General features: G+C 41.3%; 1 pseudogene; it reads right to left on the bottom strand.

Annotated features, from left to right (window-relative positions):
• Positions 1 to 27,717, bottom strand: part of LOC139409587 (lipoma-preferred partner homolog) — a 526,233-nt pseudogene that overhangs the window by 185,870 nt on the left and 312,646 nt on the right.

The following is a 27,717-nucleotide window of genomic DNA, read 5'->3' as shown; positions in this document are numbered from 1 at the left end:
CTGTGTTTATGCACATTTTTGGTACATAAAATGTATCAATAGGATGCCAGCTAGTTAGAAAATATCACATTTGGGATTTAGCTAATGATTAGCCCAATAGTGTAAATGCAGATAGACAACCCCATGATTCCATTTAGTTACAGTGGGCAAAAAAAATAAATTCATTAAAAATGTGATTTTTTCTCATTTTGTCTGTCATAGTTGAAGTGTACCTATGATGAAAATTACAGGCCTCTCTCATCTTTTTAAGTGGGAGAACTTGCACAATTGGTGGCTGACTAAATACTTTTTTTGCCCAGAGTGTATATCCACTACGCTGCATCAGTTGGGCTGCAGGTGATAATGCTTATTTGCTAATCATTTACCAATATGTTGTTGGGCTCTTGTCAAGAGGTGAACATTTCTGGAGTCAGCATTATTTTGGAATAGAATGTCCTTTTAAAAATACACCAGTATCAAAGCTACTACATAAAAACATTATTATTATTAAATATATATATATATATATATATATATATTTTGAGAAAAAACTGGATCTCTGTAACACTGTAATAAAATCCTCATAAGGTGTGTGGGTCTGAGGCGCAATGTATTAAAATAAAGAAAATGATGATAAACTGGTGAGCGAAGTAAAAATATAAATATAAATATAAATGTTTTACAATTATAATAAATCCTAATTTTTGGATTGAACCAATCTATACATAGTCTAAAATGTGGATTTTATTTACACCAACAGATGAACATTGATTAAGTCTCTGATAAGTAGATTTAGCAGCGCAGTGCGGCTATGGGGAAGGTTATGGAAATGTCATGACATGGGGTCAACCAGATTGGGCCATGATAAAGACGAAGTTGACAGATTTAGCTTTCCCACTAATCTGGTTTTTATATCGTTTCTGTGTTATGTTGACGTCATTAAGGGCGTGGAAGCATTGGTAGCTGTTGCAGCAGGAAAATAAACAGAAAAACAGATTAGACTAAAAGGGTGGAAACTGTTTAATAATGCTGGGTTGGGGCGAGGGACGAGAGCAGAGAAGATCAGAAACTGTTTAATAACGCTGGGTTGGAGCGAGGGACGAGGGCAGGGAAGATCAGAAACTGTTTAATAAGGCTAGGTTAGGGCGAGGGACGAGTGCAGGGTAGATCACAAACTGTTTAATAAGGCTAGGTTGGGGCGAGGGACGAGAGCAGGGAAGATCAGCAACGTTTTAATAAGGCTAGGTTAGGGCGAGGGACGAGTGCAGGGTAGATCATAAACTGTTTAATAACGCTAGGTTGGGGCGAGGGACGAGAGCAGGGATGATCAGAAACTATTTAATAACGCTGGGTTGGTGCGAGGGACGAGTGCAGGGAAGATCATAAACTGTTTAATAAGGCTAGGTTAGGGCGAGGGACGAGTGCAGGGTAGATCATAAACTGTTTAATAAGGCTAGGTTGGGGCGAGGGACGAGAGCAGGGAAGATCAGAAACTGTTTAATAAGGCTAGGTTAGGGCGAGGGACAAGAGCAGGGATGATCAGAAACTGTTTAATAATGCTAGGTTGGGGCGAGGGACGAGAGCAGGGATGATCAGAAACTGTTTAATAACACTAGGTTGGGGCGAGGGACGAGAGCAGGGAAGATCAGAAACTGTTTAATAACGCTGGGTTGGGGCGAGGGACAAGAGCAGGGAAGATCAGAAACTGTTTAATAACGCTGGGTTGGGGCGAGGGACAAGAGCAGGAAAGATCAAGCTGAAGATTGGTCACCGCTAAGTCACTCACTGTCTTTTGGTTTTATGTCCTAGTTGGAGCTCTGTGTGTGTGTGTGTGTGTGTGTGTGTGTGTGTGTGTGTGTGTGTGTGTGTGTGTGTCAGCTATACTGTATCAGTCTAGTAACTTGTTTCTATTTGCTTAATTTAAACACACCACAACATTTTGGGGGACTAAACAATTTATATAATTTAAATGATTCTTTATTATTATTTTGTAGTCTTTTATATTTTTATTTATTTATTTCCTTGTCTTTTTATTTTATTTTAATGCCATCGACAGCCGTTACAAATAACCATCCCACAATAGGGAAGTGGTCCTCCAGAACACCCTCTTCAGCCCAAGCAAACAGGAAATACAACTGGTATAAACACAGCTAAACAAACAAAATAACCAATCAGGAGCACCGTTCCTTCATGGAGGAAACCATGCCTCTCTCCGTGTGATATGTGGTCCCATTGACCAGTAATATAGTGTATAACCATTGACCAGTAATATCTTAACAACAGCTTTCCTTTGCAGTAAACCCTTCTAGTGAGTAATAGTATTTGACAGAGATTTTTGAAAAAAAATCTAATACTAACATATTTTTTATATATATATTTTTTTAATGAAAATGTTCCCCAGCAGAATCAAGACATTGTATATCGTATTGCATCTGTCCCTTAAGTCAACCAATATAACACACACGTTTGCAACTATGGGGCAATACCAGAAGACACATAACAAATCGTCCACGTCCACAACCACAAAAAAAAAAAAAACGGCACGAATCTTCATATTTGTATAATCTTGCTCGAGTGAAATAAATGTTGACACTATATTCAACAGACGCATTCCTATTGTGAAGTCGAATGTGGTTTTATAAATCAAACCGACAACCTGTTTCCAAGAGAGGGATGGACGTATGAAACATCTGTTCCCAGAAAGAGTGGAATTTGTGTGGGATGGCAACCAGTGAGTTCTTTTCCAAATGAAAATGGTACAGTGGGGCAAAAAAGTATTTAGTCACCCACCAATTGTGCAAGTTCTCCCACTTAAAAAGATGAGAGAGGCCTGTAATTTTCATCATAGGTACACTTCAAATATGACAGACAAAATGAGAAAAATAATAGACAATATCACATTGTAGGATTTTTTATGAATTTATTTGCCAATTATGGTGGAAAATAAATATTTGGTCAATAACAAAAGTTTATCTCAATACTTTGTTATATACCCTTTGTTGGCAATGACAGAGGTCAAACATTTTCTGTAAGTCTTCACAAGGTTTTCGCACACTATGGCTGGTATTTTGGCCCATTCCTCCATGCAGATCTCCTCTAAAGCAGTGATGTTTTGGGGCTGTTGCTGGGAAACACGGACTTTCAACTCCCTCCAAAGATTCTCTGGCTAGGCCACTCCAGGACCTTGAAATGCTTCTTACGAAGCCACTCCTTCGTTGCCCGGGCGGTGTGTTTGGGATTATTGTCATGCTGAAAGACCCAGCCACGTTTCATCTTCAATGCCCTTGCTGATGGAAGGAGGTTTTCACTCAAAATCTCACGATACATGGCCCCATTCATTCTTTCCTTTACACGAATCAGTCGTCCTGGTCCCTTTGCAGAAAAACAGTCCCAAACCATGATGTTTCCACCCCTATGCTTCACAGTAGGTATGGTGTTCTTTGGATGCAACTCAGCATTCTTTGTCCTCCAAACACGACAAGTTGAGTTTTTACCAAAAAGTTATACTTTGGTTTCATCTGACCATATGACTTTCTCCCAATCTTCTTCTGGATCATCCAAATGCTCTCTAGCAAACTTCAGACGGGCCTGGGCATGTACTGGCTTAAGCAGGGGGACACGTCTGGCACTGCAGAGTTTGAGTCCCTGGCGGCGTAGTGTGTTACTGATGGTAGGCTTTGTTACTTTGGTCCCAGCTTTTGACCCCACAGGGTGAGATCTTGCTTGGAGCCCCAGATCGAGGGAGATTATCAATGGTCTTGTATGTCTTCCATTTCCTAATAATTGCTCCCACAGTGAATTTCTTCAAACCAAGCTGCTTACCTATTGCAGATTCAGTATTCCCAGCCTGGTGCAGGTCTACAATTTTGTTTCTGGTGTCCTTTGACAGCTCTTTGGTCTTGGCCATAGTGGAGTTTGGAGTGTGAATGTTTGAGGTTGTGGACAGGTGTCTTTTATACTGATAACAAGTTCAAACAGGTGCCATTAATACAGGTAACGAGTGGAGGACAGAGGAGCCTCTTAAAGAAGAAGTTACAGGTCTGTGAGAGCCAGAAATCTTGCTTGTTTGTAGGTGACCAAATACTTATTTTCCACCATAATTGGCAAATAAATTCATTAAAAATCCTACAATGTGATTTTCTGGATTTTTTTTTTCTCATTTTGTCTGTCATAGTTGAAGTGCACCTATGATGAAAATTGCAGGCCTCTCTCATCTTTTTAAGTGGGAGAACTTGCACAATTGGTGGCTGACTAAATACTTGTTTGCCCCACTGTAGGTCTTCATGGATTATATCTAGTTAATCATCTGTTGATATTTAACATATTTTATTTTCCTTGTTCTTCCTGTCGGTAACTCTAATTTGTACATATGTTCCCATACATTGTGTACAGTTTCAAAAACAATACAATTCCCGCTACTGTCAGTTATTTCATTAAAAAAAATCTCCTTTCCCCCCCTAATTTTTAAAAATGTATTTATCAGTATATTTGAATTCAACCATATGATTAGGCTCTGATTTTATTTTTTTCTTCCTGTGGGATAATATTGAAAATGCAATCAAGCTCTTATTCCCTTTGAAGAAAGATACGTCCATTAAGAAATCCTGCAGGAACTAAGTGCAAAGACTTCACTTGTATGAAAGGAAATATTTTGGAATAAATAAATACAGTTGAAGTCAGAAGTTTACATACACCTTAGCCAAATACATTTAAACTCAGTTTTTCACAATTCCTGACATTTAATCATAGTAAAAAGTCCCTGTTTTAGGTCAGTTAGGATCACCACTTTATTTTAAGAATAATAGTAGAGAGAATGATTTATTTCAGCTTTTATTTCTTTCATCACATTCCCAGTGGCTAGGAAGTTTACATACACTCAATTAGTATTTGGTAGCATTGCCTTAAATGGTTTAACTTGGGTCAAACGTTTCAGGTAGCCTTCCACAAGCTTCCCACAATAAGTTGGGTGAATTTTGGCCCATTCCTCCTGACAGAGCTGGTGTAACTGAGTCAGGTTTGTAGACCTCCTTGCTCACACACGCTTTATCAGTTCTGCCCACACATTTTCTATAGGATTGAGGTCAGGGCTTTGTGATGGCCACTCCAATACCTTGACTTTGCTGTCCTTAAGACATTTTGCCACAACTTGGAAGTATGCTTGGGTTCGTTGTCCATTTGGAAGACCCATTTGCAACCAAGCTTTAACTTCTTGTCTTGAGATGTTGCTTCAATATATCCACATACTTTTTGTACCTCATGATGCCATCTATTTTGTGAAGTGAACCAGTCCCTCCTGCAGCAAAGCACCCCCACAACACGATGCTGCCACCCCCGTGCTTCACGGTTGGGATGGTGTTCTCTGGCTTGCAAGCCTCCCCCTTTTTCCTCCAAACATAACGATAGTCATTGTGGCCAAACAGTTCTATTTTTGCTTCATGAGACCAGAGGACATTTCTCCGAAAAGTATGATCTTTGTCCCCATGTGCAGTTGCTAACCATAGTCTGGCTTTTTTATGGCGGTTTTGGAGCAGTGGCTTCTTCCTTGCTGAGCGGCCTTTCAGATTATGTCGATATAGGACTCGTTTTACTGTGGATATAGATACTTTTGTACCTGTTTCCTACAGCATCTTCACATGGTCCTTTGCTGTTGTTCTGGGATTGATTTGCACATCTCGCACCAAAGTGCGTTCATCTCTAGAAGACAGAACGTGTCTCCTTCCTGAGAGGTATGACGGCTGCGTGGTTCCATGGTGTTTATACTTGCGTACTATTGTTTGTAGAGATGAATGTCGTACCTTCAGGCGTCTAAAGAACTAGTCTAAAGAAGGTCAGTTTTATTGCTTCTTTAATCAGAACAGTTTACAGCTGTTTTAACATAAACGCAAAAGGTTTTTCTAATGATCTTTTAAATTGATAAACGTGGATTAGCTAACACAACATGCCATTGGAACACATGAGTGATGGTTGCTGATAATGGGTCTAATAATGGGTCTCTAATGGGCCTATTCCATTAACAAAAATTTAAAAAATAAAACATTGTCCGTTTGCAGCTACAATCGTCATTTACAACATGAACAATGTCTCCACTGTATTTCTGAACAATTTTATGTTATTTTAATGGACAAAAAAATTGTTTTTCCTTTCAAAAACAAGGACATTTCTAAGTGACCCCAAAATGTTGAACGGTAATGTGGCTCCATGGTGTTTATACTTGCATATATATATATCACTTACAGCTGTAATCGCAGCAAAAGGTGGCGCTACAAAGTATTAACTTAAGGGGGCTGAATAATTTTGCACGCCCAATTTTTCAGTTTTTGATTTGTTAAAAAAGTTTGAAATATCCAATAAATGTCGTTCCACTTCATGATTGTGTCCCACTTGTTGTTGATTCTTCACAAAAAAAATACAGTTTTATATCTTTATGTTTGAAGCCTGAAATGTGGCAAAAGGTCGCAAAGTTCAAGGGGGCCGAATACTTTCGCAAGGCACTGTATATAGAGATAGATAGATAGATAGATAGATGGATGGATGGATAGATAGATAGATAGATAGATAGATAGATAGATAGATAGATAGATAGATAGATAGATAGATAGATAGATAGATAGATAAAAAATATTATCAAGAGGGACAATATCGTAGTGATATTTTATTTTATATAAATCTATTAAACTGAACATTTTGTATTCATGATGCACCACACTGGGAGAACCCGAGCAGTCCTCTAAAGCAATATGTAGAGTTTTGTTTTGAATCTAAATGTTTTTTTTTATTTTTTTATTTTTTTTAAAGATGCTTGTTTTGAACATAATTGAATTCATAAAAAATGAAAAAGTAATACATAAAGATGCTGTGGTATCTAATTTGTATTTAGTAAAATACAGTCCTTGATGAGTAATGCCCAAAGGCTAGGCCTGGCTGTTCTGGTGGAGCTGTTTGTATTTGTGGAAGTAGCATAAAATCCTTGAATTAATGGAAACTCAAGGGGGCCTAGTACTTTCCAGAGATTGTCGACAGCTGTGTGTTTGAAGTGTGTGAAGTGTGTGAGGTGTGTGTGTGTGTGTGTGTGAGGTGTGTGTGAGGTGTGTGTGTGTGTGTGTGTGTGTGTGTGTGTGTGTGAAGTGTGTGCGTGTGTGAAGTGTGTGTGTGTGAGGTGTGTGTGTATGTGTGCGTGAGTGTGCGTGCGCGTGCGTGTGAGTGTGAGTGTGAGCGTGAGCATGAGTGTGAGTGTGTGTGTGTGTGTGTGTGTCTTGAGACTACAATAACTGTGTCTGAGGTAGAACTATACTGAGTGACGATAAGGTCAAATCTCAAATAACACTCTATTCCCTACGTGCACTTGACCAGAGCCCTATGGAACGTACTGTAGCAAACAGGGTGCTGTTTGATATACAGTCTAACTCTACTGATCCTTACAGCTGTGGTCTAGTAACACTGGAATAATGTGGACCACATCAGTCCAGCTGCTGTAAAGGTTACTAATCTGGACCACATCAGTCCAGCTGCTGTAAAGGTTACTAATCTGGATCACATCAGTCCAGCTGCTGTAAAGGTTACTAATCTGGACCACATCAGTCCAGCTGCTGTAAAAGTTACTAATCTAGACCACATCAGTCCAGCTGCTGTAAAGGTTAGGTTACTAATCTAGACCACATCACACCAGCTGCTGTAAATGTTACTAATCTAGACCACATCACACCAGCTGCTGTAAAGGTTACTAATCTAGACCACATAACACCAGCTGCTGTAAAGGTTACTAATCTAGACCACATCACACCAGCTGCTGTAAAGGTTAGTAATCTAGACCACATCACACCAGCTGCTGTAAAGGTTACTAATCTAGACCACATCACACCAGTTGCTGTAAAGGTTACTAATCTGGACAACATCAGTCCAGCTGCTGTAAAGGTTACTAATCTGGACCACATCAGTCCAGCTGCTGTAAAGGTTACTAATCTAGACCACATCACACCAGCTGCTGTAAAGGTTACTAATCTAGACCACATCACACCAGCTGCTGTAAAGGTTACTAATCTGGACCACATCAGTCCAGCTGCTGTAAATCTATAGTGTCACTAATGTGGATGGATGAATATTAAAGATGATTTTACCTATCAATTTTAATGTTGTTGCATTTGTTTGATACGGCAGGGATGTCCTTGCCCCATCAAACTCTAGTGACTCATGTGGCGGGCTGGGCGCAGTGCACGCTGACACATTGGTGCGGCTGGCTTCCAGGGTTAAGCTGGCGTTGTGTCAAGAAGCATAGCGGCTTGGTTGGGTTGTGTTTCGGGGAACACACGGCTCTCGACCTTCGCCTCTCCCGAGTTCGTTCGGGAGTTGCAGCGATGGGACAGGACTGTAACTACCAATTGGATACCACGAAATTGGGGAGAGAAAAAACCCCCCGAAAAACGACAAAAGCAGTGAAACACAAACTAGGCTGTCACAAACGGCGTCCCTTTGAGTGAGCAGAAAGTGTTCCTGTGGACAACGGCCTGTGAAGAGTAATTTCAGAGACTCAAACCTTCCTGGTGGAGACTGATCGTGGCGGTCTGAGCTCCTGCAGATGAAAGACACTAATGAACCATACCACCAGGTGGTACTTGGCTCTTCAGCCTTACAAGTTAGACACCAGACACCTCCAACATAGTGGCAGATGGTTAGACACCAGACACCTCCAACATAGTGGCAGATGGTTAGACACCAGACACCTCCAACATAGTGGCAGATGGTTAGACACCAGACACCTCCAACATAGTGGCAGATGGTTAGACATAGGCCAGACACCTCCAACATAGTGGCAGATGGTTAGACACCAGACACCTCCAACATAGCGACAGATTATTTATCTCGTTACCCAGGCTCCAAGATGGCTGACGGGGAGGGGAATGTGAAGGGAGGGGCCTTGGCAGGGTGTCTCTGGGAGAGCGGAGTATGACAGAGTGGAAGTCTGTGTGTGTTTACCCTGTATTATAATGACTTCATCATTACACCCTGATCTGTTACTCTGCACGAGTTGTATGAACGACAGGATGTGATGTCATTTTTGTTGTACTGTCCCCGTTGTTCTCCCTACCTCTGATCCCAGGTGATGAGCAGCACCTGACAGAGGGGAAAGTGATATATTTGGGTGCTATGGGGTGGGGGTTCAGGTCTCCTGGGTTACGGACCTGGGAAAACATGTCTGAAGGTGTCTCTGTGAGGAGGCCTTACCGCTGTAACGTGTATGTGTTATTCTCAACCCGTGAGCCATGTATCTGTAATAAATATCACTCAGCCGTGTATCTGTAATAAATATCACTCAGCCGTGTATCTGTAATAAATATCACTCAGCCGTGTATCTGTAATAAATATCACTCAGCCATGTATCTGTAATAAATATCACTCAGCCGTGTATCTGTAACAAATATCACTCAGCCGTGTATCTGTAACAAATATCACTCAGCCGTGTATCTGTAATAAATATCACTCAGCCGTGTATCTGTAATAAATATCACTCAGCCGTGTATCTGTAATAAATATCACTCAACTTTGGCCTCAGTCATGACCCTGCGATAGGCACAGACATTTTTTTTCTTCCCGAAATCACTGTCTACCAGCTCCGCTGGCCAGTACCCAATATCCTGAATGCCCATCCCAGGGTATAAAAGCCACAAGGCTCAGTTCTTACCTTCGATGGGGCGAGGTGTACAGGAGGCGCCAGGCTGGCAGGAGGGTCTGTGATGTAGGTCTTCTTAGGGACAGGTTGTGGGAAGCCCTGCTGGGCAGGAGCAGCAGTATAGCTAGGCTGGGGTCTCCAGGTGTTTCCTGGTTCTCCCCCGTACCCTCCTGGTTCTCCCCCGTACCCTCCTGGTCCAGGGTAGGCCGGTTCTGGGTACCCTATCAGAAACGCCATGTACATGTTCAAAATGTGTTGAGAAAAACAGTAATTACACTAATAACACATGACATTTTTAGCACAAACTTAATTGTAACAAAAAAAATGGATTCTACTTGTCTTCGTTTTCACCAACACCAGAAAAACTGTTTTGGTACATTTTACTAGTTTCTAAATACATTTAAAATGTATTGGAAACAATTTTAGATAACATGGTAGAAGTGCAAACGGACAGTGTGTGTTAATGTTGAATGTGAAAAGTCTGGTAGATTAGACACCTTGTGGTGCAGAGCCTGGCTGAGGGACGGAGCCTGGCTGAGGGGCGAAGCCTGGCTGAGGGGGGAAGCCTGGCTGAGGGGCGAAGCCTGGCTGAGGGGGGAAGCCTGGCTGAGGGGCGAAGCCTGGCTGATGGGCGGAGCCTGGCTGAGGGGCGAAACCTGGCTGATGGGGCCCGTAGGCCGAGTCAGGGCCTCGTGGCTGAGCAGACACGTACTGGACCTGTGAAGAGATGTGCTCAAATGATTAACAACACTCTGAGCTCTAACACATCTCCTTCCTCATCGAAGACAAGCTCTAACACATCTCCTTCCTCATCGAAGACCAGCTCTAACACTTCTCCTTCCTCATCGAAGACCAGCTCTAACACTTCTCCTTCCTCATCGAAGACCAGCTCTAACACATCTCCTTCCTCATCGAAGACCAGCTCTAACACATCTCCTTCCTCATCGAAGACCAGCTCTAACACATCTCCTTCCTCATCGAAGACCAGCTCTAACACTTCTCCTTCCTCATCGAAGACCAGCTCTAACACATCTCCTTCCTCATTGAAGACCAGCTCTAACACATCTCCTTCCTCATCAAAGACCAGCTCTAACACTTCTCCTTCCTCATCGAAGACCAGCTCTAACACATCTCCTTCCTCATCAAAGACCAGCTCTAACACATCTCCTTCCTCATCGAAGACCAGCTCTAACACTTCTCCTTCCTCATCGAAGACCAGCTCTAACACTTCTGCTTCCTCATCGAAGACCAGGGTTCAATCCTTTCCTCTCTTCCTACTTTGTCTCCTACTTTGTCTCCTCCCATTCTATCTCCTGATCTGTTTCCTAGCTGTCTATAATAAAGCATAAACATCAACAAACACGAACAAGGAGTGGATGTCCTTGTTTTTAACGTAAAAAGAAGAACAACACCAACAAGGCGTGTACTGGACCTGGGCTGGGCTCCGGATCGGCTGCTGGGCAAACTGCTGGGGGGGTCCTGGGGACTGGTGCTGGGCGGCGGGTTGGGCAGACCTCACCTGGGGGGAAGAAGATGATGTCAGTGGTCACAGAGACACTGGGTCTGTCTCAAATAGCAACCTATTCCACATAGTGCTCTGGACAGACAGACAGACAGACAGGTTGAAGGAAATTATCAGCTGCAGCGTCCCTTGGAGCAGTTTAATTGGTTAAAGCGATACTTGGGGATTTTGGCAGATACCCATAGACTTCCAGTCATTGTGCTAATGCTAGCAGATACCCATAGACTTCCAGTCATTGTGCTAATGCTAGCAGATACCCATAGACTTCCAGTCATTGTGCTAACGCTAGCAGATACCCATAGACTTCCAGTCATTGTGCTAATGCTAGCAGATACCCATAGACTTCCAGTCATTGTGCTAATGCTAGCAGATACCCATAGACTTCCAGTCATAGTGCTAACGCTAGCAGATACCCATAGACTTCCAGTCATTGTGCTAACGCTAGCAGACACCTATAGACTTCCAGTCTAACGCTAGTTAGCATAGGCTCGAGAAACTACCTCTAGATTCCTTCATACTGGACAAAAGACATACAAAATGGTATCCACAAGTTCATCTGACTCTGGGGAAGAAGATAAAGGACATCATTGTCAAAATCCTGATGTATCCCTTTCAGTGCAGTTCCTTGCTCAAGGGCACAACAACAGGATATGGGTACCAGCCAGGATTTGTGTACCTGTACATTGAAGGTAGGCTGGCTGGGGGTGGAGGCTGTGGCGTAGGTGGCTGGGACTGGCTGTGGCACCGTATGGAACTGAGGCCTGGCCACTGGGGAGGCAGAGGAGGGGGAGTGCTCCGCCTGGGAACGGGGCAGTGTTCCACCTGGGGCCCCGGATTTCTTAGTGGCCGTCAGAGGAGGCTGAGTCGGGATGACCATACGCTTGTAGCCGGTGACCGGAGCATTGGGACTGGTCACAGACGGAAGAGTTTCAGAGTTCTGTAAAACAGAACGATAATAGTAGAGTTTTGAATCCTCTGCAGAACCCAAGAGTCTCTGTTTATCCACCAACAAATACAGATTAAAAAAAATTACAACATCACTGTCGTGTCTCTCTTCAGTCACAAATGAAGTTCCTGCAAGGAAAAATGTAAGTTATTCTTCCTATCTAATCAAATCTTTTGATCTTAAGAACTCAGAGAGCACAGATTGTTTAGCTTTTACGTACTGAAGACGTGTTCTGCATATAGCAGTGATGAAGCTCTGTTAAAAGGCTAGGGAGGAGCAGCATCTGGCAGCTCTAAAATACACAATGACTCTACTACCTTCATATGCATCTCCAGGTTATCTAGGAATGTGTCTCAAATTGCACCCTATTCCTTATGGAGTGCACTACTATAGACCAGGGTAGTGTACTACTATAGACCAGGGTCCATAGGGTAGTACACTACTATAGACCAGGGTAGTGTACTACTATAGACCAGGGTAGTGCACTACTATAGACCAGGGTAGTGCACTACTATAGACCAGGGAAGTGCACTACTATAGACCAGGGAAGTGCACTACTATAGACCAGGGTCCATAGGGTAGTGCACTACTATAGACCAGGGTAGTGCACTACTATGGACCAGGGTAGTGCACTAATATAGACCAGGGTCCATAGGGTAGTGCACTACTATAGACCAGGGTCCATAGGGTAGTGCACTACTATAGACCAGGGTCCATAGGGTAGTGCAATACTATAGACCAGGGTCCATAGGGTAGTGCACTACTATAGACCAGGGTAGTGCACTACTATAGACCAGGGTAGTGCACTACTATAGACCAGGGTAGTGCACTACTATAGACCAGGGTCCATAGGGGTAGTGCACTACTATAGACCAGGGTCCATAGGGGTAGTGCACTACTATAGACCAGTGTAGTGCACTACTATAGACCAGGGTAGTGCACTACTATAGACCAGGGTCCATAGGGGTAGTGCACTACTATAGACCAGGGTCCATAGGGGTAGTGCACTACTATAGACCAGGGTAGTGCACTACTATAGACCAGGGTAGTGCACTACTATAGACCATGGCCCATAGGGGTAGTGCACTACTATAGACCAGGGTAGTGCACTACTATAGACCAGGGCCCATAGGGTAGTGTACTACTATAGACCAGGGCCCATAGGGTAGTGCACTACTATAGACCAGGGTCCATAGGGGTATTGCACTACTTTAACCCTTAAACTAGGGTTAATACTGTCCTGGTCCCATCCCTCCATCCCTCCATCCATAAACCAGGGTTAATACTGTCCTGGTCCCATCCCTCCATCCCTCCATCCATAAACCAGGGTTAATACTGTCCTGGCCCCATCCCTCCATCCATAAACCAGGGTTAATGCTGTCCTGGTCCCATCCCTCCATCCCTCCATCCATAAACCAGGGTTAAAACTGTCCTGGTCCCATCCCTCCATCCATAAACCAGGGTTAATACTGTCCTGGTTCCATCCCTCCATCCCTCCATCCATAAACCTGGGTTAATACTGTCCTGGTCCCATCCCTCCATCCCTCCATCCATAAACCAGGGTTAATACTGTCCTGGCCCCATCCCTCCATCCATAAACCAGGGTTAATACTGTCCTGGTCCCATCCCTCCATCCCTCCATCCATAAACCAGGGATAATACTGTCCTGGTCCCATCCCTCCATCCATAAACCAGGGTTAATACTGTCCTGGCCCCATCCCTCCATCCATAAACCAGGGTTAATACTGTCCTGGTCCCATCCCTCCATCCCTCCATCCATAAACCAGGGTTAATACTGTCCTGGTCCCATCCCTCCATCCCTCCATCCATAAACCAGGGTTAATGCAGTCATGGTCCCATCCCTCCATCCCTCCATCTATAAACCAGGGTTAAAACTGTCCTGGTCCCATCCCTCCATCCATAAACCAGGGTTAATACTGTCCTGGTCCCATCCCTCCATCCCTCCATCCATAAACCAGGGTTAAAACTGTCCTGGTCCCATCCCTCCATCCATAAACCAGGGTTAATACTGTCCTGGTCCCATCCCTCCATCCCTCCATCCATAAACCAGGGATAATACTGTCCTGGTCCCATCCCTCCATCCATAAACCAGGGTTAATACTGTCCTGGTCCCATCCCTCCATCCCTCCATCTATAAACCAGGGTTAATAGTGTCCTGGCATCATTCCTCCATCCATAAACCAGGGTTAATACTGTCCTGGTCCCATCCCTCCATCCATAAACCAGGGTTAATACTGTCCTGGTCCCATCCCTCCATCAATAAACCAGGGTTAATACTGTCCTGGTCCCATCCCTCCATCCCTCCATCCATAAACCAGGGTTAATACTGTCCTGGTCCCATCCCTCCATCAATAAACCAGGGTTAATACTGTCCTGGTCCCATCCCTCCATCCCTCCATCCATAAACCAGGGTTAATACTGTCCTGGTCCCATAAATTCAACACACCAATTAGGATCTGGCTAAAATAAATTTGAATCAGTAATAGAGCCCATTGCGTTTATGGTTGTGAGGTCTGGGGTCCGTTCACCAACCAAGATTTCACAAAATAGGACAAACACCAAATTGAGATTGCGGGATTCTGTACTCTGTGTACAACGTAGAACACCAAATAATGCATGCAGAGCAGAATTAGGCCGATACCCGCAAATTATCAAAATCCAGAAAAGAGCCATTCTACAACCACCTAAAAGGAAGCGATTCCCAAACCTTCCATAACAAAACCATCGCCTACAGAGAGATGAACCTGGAGAAGAGTCCCCTAAGCAAGCTGGTCCTGGGGCTCTGTTCACAAACACAAACACACCCTACAGAGCCCCAGGACAGCAGCACAATTAGACCCAAACAAATCATGAGAAAACAAAAAGATAATTACTTCACACATGGTAAAGAATTAACAAAAAAACTGAGCAAAGTAGAATTCTATTTGGCCCTACACAGAGAGTACACAGCGGCAGAATACCTGCCCACTGTGGCTGACCCAAACTTAAGGAAAGCTTTGACTATGTACAGACTCAGTGAGCATAGCCTTGCTATTGAGAAAGGCCGCCGTAGGCAGACATGGCTCTCAAGAGAAGACAGGCTATGTGCTCACTGCCCACAAAATGAGGTGGAAACTGAGCTGCACTTCCTAACCTCCTGCCCAATGTATGACCATATTAGAGAGACATATTTCTCTCAGATTACACAGATCCACAAAGAATTCGAAAACAAATCAAAATTTGAAAAACTCCCATATCTACTGGGTGAAATACCACAGTGTGACATCACAGCAGCAAGATTTGTGACCTGTTGGCACGAGAAAAGGGCAACCAGTGAAGAACACACACCATTGTAAATACAACCCATATTTATGCTTATTTATTTTATCTTGTGTCCTTTAACCATTTGTACATTGTTAAAACACTGTATATATATATAATATGGCATTTGTAATGTCTTTACTGTTTTGAAACCTCTGTATGTGTAATGTTTACTGTTAATTTTTGTTGTTTTTCACTTTATATATTCACTTTGTATGTTGTCTACCTCACTTGCTTTGGCAATGTTAACACATGTTTCCCATGCCAATAAAGCCCTTGAATTGAATTGAATTGAGAGAGAGAGAGAGAGAGAGGATAGAGGAGAGAGAGAGAGAGAGAGAGAGAGAGAGAGAGAGAGAGAGAGAGAGAGAGAGAGAGAGAGAGAGAGAGAGTAGAGCTCTGCTACCTGACTGAACCCAATGGGACCTGCCATTATACATCAGGTTAGGGCTAGAAATGATTTTTTAATCAATAACTAGAGTACGGATAAGGATCGGATATCACTAAATTGATCATCAACATTTTGAAGCTGAACCATTTGCTTGTGCTCTGCACAGTACCTATCATTTAGTGTTTCAATCTCGTCAAAATATAAAATCAGAACATTGTCCGAGTTCACAGGGGAGATTGCTTTACCAAAAATAACAACGTTCATTGAGTTTTGTCTGAGTTTAGAGTGAAGGAAACTGCTCGGCTCTCGGTCTCACCAATAAGGAGGACGGCAAGCAGAGGCGTTGCTATGGATACAGTACCTACACAAGCCGTGCCACGCACAGAGCACATGCAGCATGAGCAGAGCAGGGAGCGAGGGACAGACAGAGAGGAGCAGCTAACGGAGGAAGTTATTTCTGATTTAGGGTTCAGGTAGGGCCTTCAATTTGACAGAAGCCATCAGTCCTGGGTATTGTGGGGTTTGATCCTCACGGGCATGGGTAGGGCTTAAAATACCTGCCTGTGTAGGGCTCCAAGAGAAAGAGAGGGAGAGGGAGAGAGAAAGGGAGGGAGGGAGGGGGAGAGAGAAAGGGAGGGAGGGAGGGAGGGGGAGAGAGAAAGGGAGGGAGGGAGGGAGGGGGAGAGAGAAAGGGAGGGAGGGAGGGGGAGAGATAGGGAGGGAGGGGGAGAGAGAAAGGGGAGGGAGGGGGAGAGAGAAAGGGGAGGGAGCGGGAGAGAGAAAGAGTTGAGAGAGAGTGCACTACTACAGACCCAAATGGCACCATATTCCCTATATAGTGCACTACTACAGACCCAAATGGCACCCTATTCCCTACATAGTGCACTACTACAGACACAAATGGCACCCTATTCCCTATATAGTGCACTACTTTTGACCAGGGAATATGATGTAATTTGAGAAGCTGGCTGTGTCCGCGTGACTGCAGTCATCTGGGATATAATGCAGATTCCCAGGCAGTAGAAAGGTAGTCTGCAGCAATGCGTACAGAGGAGGAAGAGGAGGAAGAGGAGGACCATCCTCTTTAATAAATATAAAACATGTAGCTGTCATCAAGTCAAATATAGTGCACTACTTCTGATGAGGGCTCTAGTCAAATATAGTGCACTACTTCTGATCAGGGTTCTAGTCAAATATAGTGCACTACTTCTGATGAGGGTTCTAGTCAAATATAGTGCACTACTTCTGATGAGGGTTCTAGTCAAATATAGTGCACTACTTCTGATCAGGGTTCTAGTCAAATATAGTGCACTACTTCTGATCAGGGTTCTAGTCAAATATAGTGCACTACTTCTGATGAGGGTTCTAGTCAAATATAGTGCACTACTTCTGATGAGGGTTCTAGTCAAATATAGTGCACTACTTCTGATCGGGGTTCTAGTCAAATATAGTGCACTACTTCTGATGAGGGTTCTAGTCAAATATAGTGCACTACTTCTGATCAGGGTTCTAGTCAAATATAGTGCACTACTTCTGATGAGGGTTCTAGTCAAATATAGTGCACTACTTCTGATCAGGGTTCTAGTCAAATATAGTGCACTACTTCTGATGAGGGCTCTAGTCAAATATAGTGCACTACTTCTGATGAGGGTTCTAGTCAAATATAGTGCACTACTTCTGATGAGGGTTCTAGTCAAATATAGTGCACTACTTCTGATCAGGGTTCTAGTCAAATATAGTGCACTACTTCTGATCAGGGTTCTAGTCAAATATAGTGCACTACTTCTGATCAGGGTTCTAGTCAAATATAGTGCACTACTTCTGATCGGGGCCCTAGTCAAATATAGTGCACTACTTCTGATCGGGGTTCTAGTCAAATATAGTGCACTACTTCTGATCGGGGTTCTAGTCAAATATAGTGCACTACTTCTGATCGGGGTTCTAGTCAAATATAGTGCACTACTTCTGATCAGGGCTCTAGTCAAATATAGTGCACTACTTCTGATGAGGGCTCTAGTCAAATATAGTGCACTACTTCTGATCAGGGTTCTAGTCAAATATAGTGCACTACTTCTGATCGGGGTTCTAGTCAAATATAGTGCACTACTTCTGATCAGGGTTCTAGTCAAATATAGTGCACTACTTCTGATCAGGGTTCTAGTCAAATATAGTGCACTACTTCTGATCAGGGTTCTAGTCAAATATAGTGCACTACTTCTGATCAGGGTTCTAGTCAAATATAGTGCACTACTTCTGATCAGGGTTCTAGTCAAATATAGTGCACTACTTCTGATCAGGGTTCTAGTCAAATATAGTGCACAACTTCTGATCGGGGTTCTAGTCAAATATAGTGCACTACTTCTGATCGGGGTTCTAGTCAAATATAGTGCACTACTTCTGATCGGGGTTCTAGTCAAATATAGTGCACTACTTCTGATCGGGGTTCTAGTCAAATATAGTGCACTACTTCTCATCGGGGTTCTAGTCAAATATAGTGCACTACTTCTGATCAGGGCTCTAGTCAAATATAGTGCACTACTTCTGATGAGGGCTCTAGTCAAATATAGTGCACTACTTCTGATCAGGGTTCTAGTCAAATATAGTGCACTACTTCTGATCAGGGTTCTAGTCAAATATAGTGGACTATAAAGTAAATAGGGGACATTTTGGGACAGAAACACTCTCTAATCTCTTCTCTAACTCAGTGTCTGTCTGTAGCAAACAGCAAGTCAGAAACAAGCGCCAGGCACCAAATGAATATCTCCCTCTATCCTTCACATTAAAACAATCCCCTTCCTATTTCCTCTCCTTGGCCCCGGCACGAACCAGGGTATCAGCACTCTCTCACTTAAAGAAAGAGTTCCAGATAAGGCACATTAAAGATGATTAAAGATGTCTCCTCTGCAGAATGTGGCGAGACCTCTGGCTGTTTTGAACTATCTCACATTTGCAGATAAAGTGCATTAAACGAGGTATATAGAGAGAAACTCCACCAAACGAATATCTCCCTCTATCCCTCACAGTAAAACAAACTGCCCTGTCTAACTGGATCAGCCTCTCTCTCTCGCTCTCTCTCTCTCTCTCTCTCTATATATATATATATATATATAATCTACCTCTCTCTCACTCTATATATATATATATATAGATCTACCTCTCTCTCTCTATATATATATATATATATATATATATACATATATATATATCTACCTCTCTCTCTCTATTTCTCTATCTCTCTATTTCTCCTTCAAGTGACAGTACAGAGTACCGCAATCCAACTAAAGAACAGAACAATTATTCTCTACTAAAAAAATTAAAATCACTAAATCAAATTAATTTAATAAAATAAAAAATAAAAAATAGATAGTGGTAGTATAGAAGAGTTAGTATTTAGAATTATTAGTTCACATATCTAAAAACATACACCGTCTCCACTGCAGGACTTCATTACGGTTTGATGTAAACATGCCACACAAATGACTCAATACCAAATGAAGGTGATTAAACAGTAGCATCCTTTAGAGGCAGGTAGTAAAAAATACAAAGCTGAATCATCAAGGTAGAATCAAGGTAGAATTCACAAAGCTGAATCATCAAGGTAGAATCAAGGTAGAATTCACAAAGCTGAATCATCAAGGTAGAATCAAGGTAGAATGCACAAAGCTGAATCATCAAGGTAGAATCAAGGTAGAATTCACAAAGCTGAATCATCAAGGTGGAATCAAGGTAGAATTCATAAAGCTGAATCATCAAGGTAGAATCAAGGTACAATTCACAAAGCTGAATCATCAAGGTAGAATCAAGGTACAATTCACAAAGCTGAATCATCAAGGTAGAATCAAGGTAGAATCAAGGTAGAATTCACAAAGCTGAATCATCAAGCTAGAATCAAGGTAGAATTCACAAAGCTGAATCATCAAGGTACAATCCAGATAGAATCAAGGTAGAATTCACAAAGCTCAAGGTAGAATCAAGGTTGAATCACAAAGCTTCACACTCCTTAACATGTTACGTTCCACCATAATTTGCAAATAAATTCATTAAAAATCCTACAATGTGATTTTCTGGATTTTTTTCCCCTCATTTTGTCTGTCATAGTTGAAGTGAACCTATGATGAAAATTACAGGCCTCTCTCATCTTTTTAAGTGGGAGAACTTGCACAATTGGTGGCTGACTAAATACTTTTTTTTTGCCCCACTGCACACACAGGGCCTTAACTTGTTCCACATGTTGTTGTGTTACAGCCTGAATTTAAAATGTGTCACTGATCTACACACAAACCTATTGTTATGTTTGTAGAACATTTTCCAAATGAATGAGAGAGAAAAAAAATGAAACGTTGAAATGCTAAACGAATCACATAATGAGTCGCATGGACTCATTCCATGTTCAATAGATTTTTGATTGTTCACAATTATGTGAAAGGTCTCTTATTGAATTTAGTGAATTTCAAGCACAGATTCAACCACACAGACCAGGGATGGTTTTCAATGTATAGCAAAGAAGGGAATTGATTGGTAGATGGGAGAAAAAAAAAAAAAAAGTTTTTTTAAATAAGACATTGAATATCCCTTTGAACACGGTGAAGATACTAATTACACTTTGAATGGTGCATCAATACACCCAGTCACTAACAAAGATACAGGCGTCCTTCCTAACTCAGTTGCCGGAGAGGAAGGAAACCACTCAGGTATTTTTAACATGAGGCCAATGGTGATTTTTAAAATAGTTACGGAGTTTAATGGCTGTGAAAGGTAGAAAATTGAGGATGGATCAACAACATTGTAGTTACTCCACAATACTAACCTAAATGACAGATTTAAAAGAAGGAAGCCTGTACAGAATAACAAATATTCCAAACCATGCATCCTGTTTACAACGCCGCACGAAAGAAAAACGGCAAAATAAAGCTGTCAAAGAAATTAACAATTTTGTCCTGAATACAAAGTGTTATGTTTGGGGCAAATCCAACACAACACATTACTGAACACCACTCTTCATATTGTCAAGCATGGTTGTGGCTGCATCATGGTATGTGTAGGCTTGACAACGGCAAGGGGGGGGGGGGGGGGGGAAACCTGGTTCAGTCTGCTTTCCACCACTGGGAGACAAATTCACCTTTCAGCTGGACAATAACCTAAAACACAAGGCTGATTTTACACTGGAGGTTTTTTACCATGATGACATTGAATGTTCCTGAGTGGCTTAGTTACAGTTTTGATTTAAATCAGCTTGAAAATGTATGGCAAGACATGATACTTGGTTTTCTAGCAATGTTTATATCTGACTGGTTTATAACTGACTGGTTTATATCTGACTGGTTTATATCTGACTGGTTTATAACTGACTGGTTTATATCTGACTGGTTTATATCTGACTGGTTTATAACTGACTGGTTTATATCTGACTGGTTTATATCTGACTGGTTTATATCTGACTGGTTTATATCTGACTGGTTTACAACTGACTGGTTTATAACTGACTGGTTTATATCTGACTGGTTTATATCTGACTGGTTTATATCTGACTGGTTTTTATCTGACTGGTGCCATACTGACTGGTTTATATCTGACTGGTTTATATCTGACTGGTTTATAACTGACTGGTTTATATCTGACTGGTTTATAACTGACGGGTTTATAACTGACTGGGGTATAACTGACTGGTTTATAACTGACTGGTTTACATCTGACTGGTTTATATCTGACTGTTTTTTATCTGACTGGTTTTTATCTGACTGGTGCCATACTGACCGGTTTATATCTGACTGGTTTATATCTGACTGGTTTATAACTGACTGGTTTATAACTGACTGGTTTATAACTGACTGGTTTATAACTGACTGGTTTATATCTGACTGGTTTATAACTGACTGGTTTACATCTGACTGGTTTATATCTGACTGGTGCCATAATGACTGGTTTGTATCTGACTGGTTTATATCTGACTGGTTTATATCTGACTGGTTTATAACTGACTGGTTTAAATCTGACTGGTTTATAACTGACTGGTTTATAACTGACTGGTTTATAACTGACTGGTTTATATCTGACTGGTTTATTTCTGACTGGTTTATAACTGACTGGTTTATATCTGAATGGTGCCATAATGAATGGTTTATATCTGACTGGTTTATAACTGACTGGTTTATATCTGACTGGTGCCATAATGACTGGTTTGTATCTGACTGTGAAATATGTCTGACTTCTATTGAACATCATATGTGATTTATGAATGTGTATTTGTTGAGAGAGGGGTAGTTTTTATTAATTTATACAATCCATCAAATGAGACATTTATCTGTGTACTGTACATGTTGTTGTAGTGTGTCAGATAACGGGTCAGGTTCTAAATATTAAAAGGTATTTGGGAAAGAGCCCGGGGTCATTTTAGTTAGACCCCAGACCCACCCCGTTAGAACACCAAGTATGTAAGCCTCTGGGACACTCCAAATGCACTTCCTTTGAGAAGGCAATTCACACAGAACGAATTGGCGGGAGCTGAAATGGCATCTGACGAGCATTTCATGTCCTCCCTCTCATTCAATTCACTGTGATGTGGTATCATTTTCAGACATAACACACCACAACACAACATTCCTCACATGGAAACACACACACACAGACACACACACACACACACACACACACACACACACACACACACACAGACACAGACACACACACACACACAACACACACACACACACACACACACACACACACACACAACACACACACAACACACACACACACACACACACACACACACACACACACACACACACACACACACACACACACACTGTGTTTCCCCTATATTAATGTTTTTTTTTTGCTCCTCCGTGCAGTGGCACACATCATATATATTTCAGGTGGTGTCAACATAATTACAACGACATACATTTTGGAGCAGAAGGTCTTTTTAAGTCACCAGAAGTGAACCTTCAGAACCTTCTCACAGTCGTTCTACAACAAAAAAACAAGTCAAATACAAATAATAACATTAGGGAGAAAAGTAAACTGGCTTCATGTAAATAGGCAGGTAGAAGTACGAAACAACGGATGCTGACTGTGGTTAAACTGACAAACTTCCTATGTGGTGTGTTGTGTGAGTGTCTATACTCCTTTGTTACATCATAAACACATGAATGAATTTTAACCAGAGTCTGTAACAGAATCTCTGAATGATATTCATTTCTGTGTTTTTTTTAAAGGTCTCCCGAGAGCATGGTGAAAGAATGTCTCAGTTGAATATCTCAGTCTCATGTTTTCCTCTCTGTTTTGTACAAACGTCACCCTCTGAAAAAAATCTAGATTTCAGAACTCAAATATGTAATATTGCAAGCATGATGTAATATCATACTAGTGTGTGTGTGTGTGTGTGTGTGTGTGTGTGTGTGTGTGTGTGTGTGTGTGTCTGTGTGTGTGTGTGTGTGACTCTCTGATCCAACTCAAATTCTCTTTTCAGGGCAACTGTACAATACACATCATGTTAACTGAAATTCTAGAATCTAACCAATTAAATGTTCCATCCTCTACTGTGTGATATAATACAGTCTCTCTACTGTGTGATATAATACAGTCTCTCTACTGTGTGATGTAATACAGTCTCTCTACTGTGTGATGTAATACAGTCTCTCTACTGTGTGATGTAATACAGTCTCTCTACTGTGATGTAATACAGTCTCTCTACTGTGATGTAATACAGTCTCTCTACTGTGATGTAATACAGTCTCTCTACTGTGATGTAATACAGATGTGATGTACAGTCTCTCTACTGTGATGTAATACAGTCTCTCTACTGTGATGTAATACAGTCTCTCTACTGTGATGTAATACAGTCTCTCTACTGTGTGATATAATACAGTCTCTCTACTGTGATGTAATACAGTCTCTCTACTGTGATGTAATACAGTATCTCTATTGTGATGTAATACAGTCTCTCTACTGTGATGTAATACAGTCTCTCTACTGTGATGTAATACAGTCTCTCTACTGTGATGTAATACAGTCTCTCTACTGTGATGTAATACAGTCTCTCTACTGTGATGTAATACAGTCTCTATACTGTGATGTAATACAGTCTCTCTACTGTGATGTAATACAGTCTCTCTACTGTGATGTAATACAGTCTCTCTACTGTGTGATGTAATACAGTCTCTCTACTGTGATGTAATACAGTCTCTCTACTGTGTGATGTAATACAGTCTCTCTACTGTGATGTAATACAGTCTCTCTACTGTGTGATATAATACAGTCTCTCTACTGTGTGATGTAATACAGTCTCTCTACTGTGTGATGTAATACAGTCTCTCTACTGTGATGTAATACAGTCTCTCTACTGTGATGTAATACAGTCTCTCTACTGTGATGTAATACAGTCTCTCTACTGTGATGTAATACAGTCTCTCTACTGTGATGTAATACAGTCTCTCTACTGTGTGATGTAATACAGTCTCTCTACTGTGATGTAATACAGTCTCTCTACTGTGTGATGTAATACAGTCTCTCTACTGTGATGTAATACAGTCTCTCTACTGTGTGATATAATACAGTCTCTCTACTGTGTGATGTAATACAGTCTCTCTACTGTGTGATGTAATACAGTCTCTCTACTGTGATGTAATACAGTCTCTCTACTGTGATGTAATACAGTATCTCTATTGTGATGTAATACAGTCTCTCTACTGTGATGTAATACAGTCTCTCTACTGTGATGTAATACAGTCTCTCTACTGTGATGTAATACAGTCTCTCTACTGTGATGAAATACAGTCTCTCTACTGTGATGTAATACAGTCTCTCTACTGTGTGATGTAATACAGTCTCTCTACTCTGATGTAATACAGTCTCTCTACTGTGTGATGTAATACAGTCTCTCTACTGTGATGTAATACAGTCTCTCTACTGTGTGATATAATACAGTCTCTCTACTGTGTGATATAATACAGTCTCTCTACTGTGATGTAATACAGTATCTCTACTGTGATGTAATACAGTCTCTCTACTGTGATGTAATACAGTCTCTCTACTGTGATGTAATACCGTCTCTCTACTGTGATGTAATACAGTCTCTCTACTGTGATGTAATAGAGTCTCTCTACTGTGATGTAATACAGTCTCTCTACTGTGATGTAATACAGTCTCTCTACTGTGTGATATAATACAGTCTCTCTACTGTGATGTAATACAGTCTCTCTACTGTGATGTAATACAGTATCTCTATTGTGATGTAATACAGTCTCTCTACTGTGATGTAATACAGTCTCTCTACTGTGATGTAATACAGTCTCTCTACTGTGATGTAATACAGTCTCTCTACTGTGATGTAATACAGTCTCTCTACTGTGATGTAATACAGTCTCTCTAATGTGATGTAATACAGTCTCTCTACTGTGATGTAATACAGTCTCTCTACTGTGATGTAATACAGTCTCTCTACTGTGATGTAATACAGTCTCTCTAATGTGATGTAATACAGTCTCTCTACTGTGATGTAATACAGTCTCTCTACTGTGATGTAATACAGTCTCTCTAATGTGATGTAATACAGTCTCTCTACTGTGATGTAATACAGTCTCTCTACTGTGATGTAATACAGTCTCTCTACTGTGTGATGTAAAACAGTCTCTCTACTGTGATGTAATACAGTCTCTCTACTGTGTTGTAATACAGTCTCTATACTGCGTGATGTAATACAGTCTCTCTACTGTGATGTAATAGAGTCTCTCTACTGTGATGTAATACAGTCTCTCTACTGTGATGTAATACAGTCTCTCTACTGTGATGTAATACAGTCTCTCTACTGTGATGTAATACAGTCTCTCTACTGTGATGTAATACAGTCTCTCTACTGTGATGTAATACAGTCTCTCTACTGTGTGATGTAATACAGTCTCTCTACTGTGATGTAATACAGTCTCTCTACTGTGTTGTAATACAGTCTCTCTACTGTGTGATGTAATACAGTCTCTCTACTGTGATGTAATACAGTCTCTCTACTGTGATGTAATACAGTCTCTCTACTGTGATGTAATACAGTCTCTCTACTGTGATGTAATACAGTATCTCTACTGTGATGTAATACAGTCTCTCTACTGTGATGTAATACAGTCTCTCTACTGTGATGTAATACAGTCTCTCTACTGTGATGTAATACAGTCTCTCTACTGTGATGTAATACAGTCTCTCTACTGTGATGTAATACAGTCTCTCTATTGTGATGTAATACAGTCTCTCAACTGTGATGTAATACAGTCTCTCTACTGTGTGATATAATACAGTCTCTCTACTGTGTGATGTAATACAGTCTCTCTACTGTGTTGTAATACAGTCTCTATACTGTGTGATGTAATACAGTCTCTCTACTGTGTGATATAATACAGTCTCTCTACTGTGATGTAATACAGTCTCTCTACTGTGTGATGTAATACAGTCTCTCTACTGTGTGATATAATACAGTCTCTCTACTGTGATGTAATACAGTCTCTCTACTGTGTGATGTAATACAGTCTCTCTACTGTGATGTAATACAGTCTCTCTACTGTGTGATATAATACAGTCTCTCTACTGTGTGATGTAATACAGTCTCTCTACTGTGTGATGTAATACAGTCTCTCTACTGTGATGTAATACAGTCTCTCTACTGTGATGTAATACAGTCTCTCTACTGTGTGATGTAATACAGTCTCTCTACTGTGATGTAATACAGTCTCTCTACTGTGTGATGTAATACAGTCTCTCTACTGTGATGTAATACAGTCTCTCTACTGTGATGTAATACAGTCTCTCTATTGTGATGTAATACAGTCTCTCTACTGTGATGTAATACAGTCTCTCTACTGTGATGTAATACAGTCTCTCTACTGTGATGTAATACAGTCTCTCTACTGTGATGTAATACAGTCTCTCTACTGTGATGTAATACAGTCTCTCTACTGTGATGTAATACAGTCTCTCTACTGTGTGATGTAATACAGTCTCTCTACTGTGATGTAATACAGTCTCTCTACTGTGATGTAATACAGTCTCTATACTGTGTGATGTAATGCAGTCTCTCTAATGTGATGTAATAGAGTCTCTCTACTGTGATGTAATACAGTCTCTCTACTGTGATGTAATACAGTCTCTCTACTGTGATGTAATACAGTCTCTCTACTGTGATGTAATACAGTCTCTCTACTGTGATGTAATACAGTCTCTCTACTGTGATGTAATACAGTCTCTCTACTGTGTGATGTAATACAGTCTCTCTACTGTGATGTAATACAGTCTCTCTACTGTGTTGTAATACAGTCTCTATACTGTGTGATGTAATACAGTCTCTCTACTGTGATGTAATAGAGTCTCTCTACTGTGATGTAATACAGTCTCTCTACTGTGATGTAATACAGTCTCTCTACTGTGATGTAATACAGTCTCTCTACTGTGATGTAATACAGTCTCTCTACTGTGATGTAATACAGTCTCTCTACTGTGATGTAATACAGTCTCTCTACTGTGATGTAATACAGTCTCTCTACTGTGTGATGTAATACAGTCTCTCTACTGTGATGTAATACAGTGTCTCTACTGTGTTGTAATACAGTCTCTCTACTGTGTGATGTAATACAGTCTCTCTACTGTGATGTAATACAGTCTCTCTACTGTGATGTAATACAGTCTCTCTACTGTGATGTAATACAGTATCTCTACTGTGATGTAATACAGTCTCTCTACTGTGATGTAATACAGTCTCTCTACTGTGATGTAATACAGTCTCTCTACTGTGATGTAATACAGTCTCTCTACTGTGATGTAATACAGTCTCTCTACTGTGATGTAATGCAGTCTCTCTACTGTGTGATATAATACCGTCTCTCTACTGTGTGATGTAATACAGTCTCTCTACT

The sequence above is a fragment of the Oncorhynchus clarkii genome, chromosome 5 (genome assembly GCF_045791955.1).
Source record: "Oncorhynchus clarkii lewisi isolate Uvic-CL-2024 chromosome 5, UVic_Ocla_1.0, whole genome shotgun sequence".
Lineage (NCBI taxonomy): Eukaryota > Metazoa > Chordata > Actinopteri > Salmoniformes > Salmonidae > Oncorhynchus > Oncorhynchus clarkii.
Note: the sequence above shows the minus strand (reverse complement) of the source record. Positions and strands in the feature narration are given on the sequence as shown.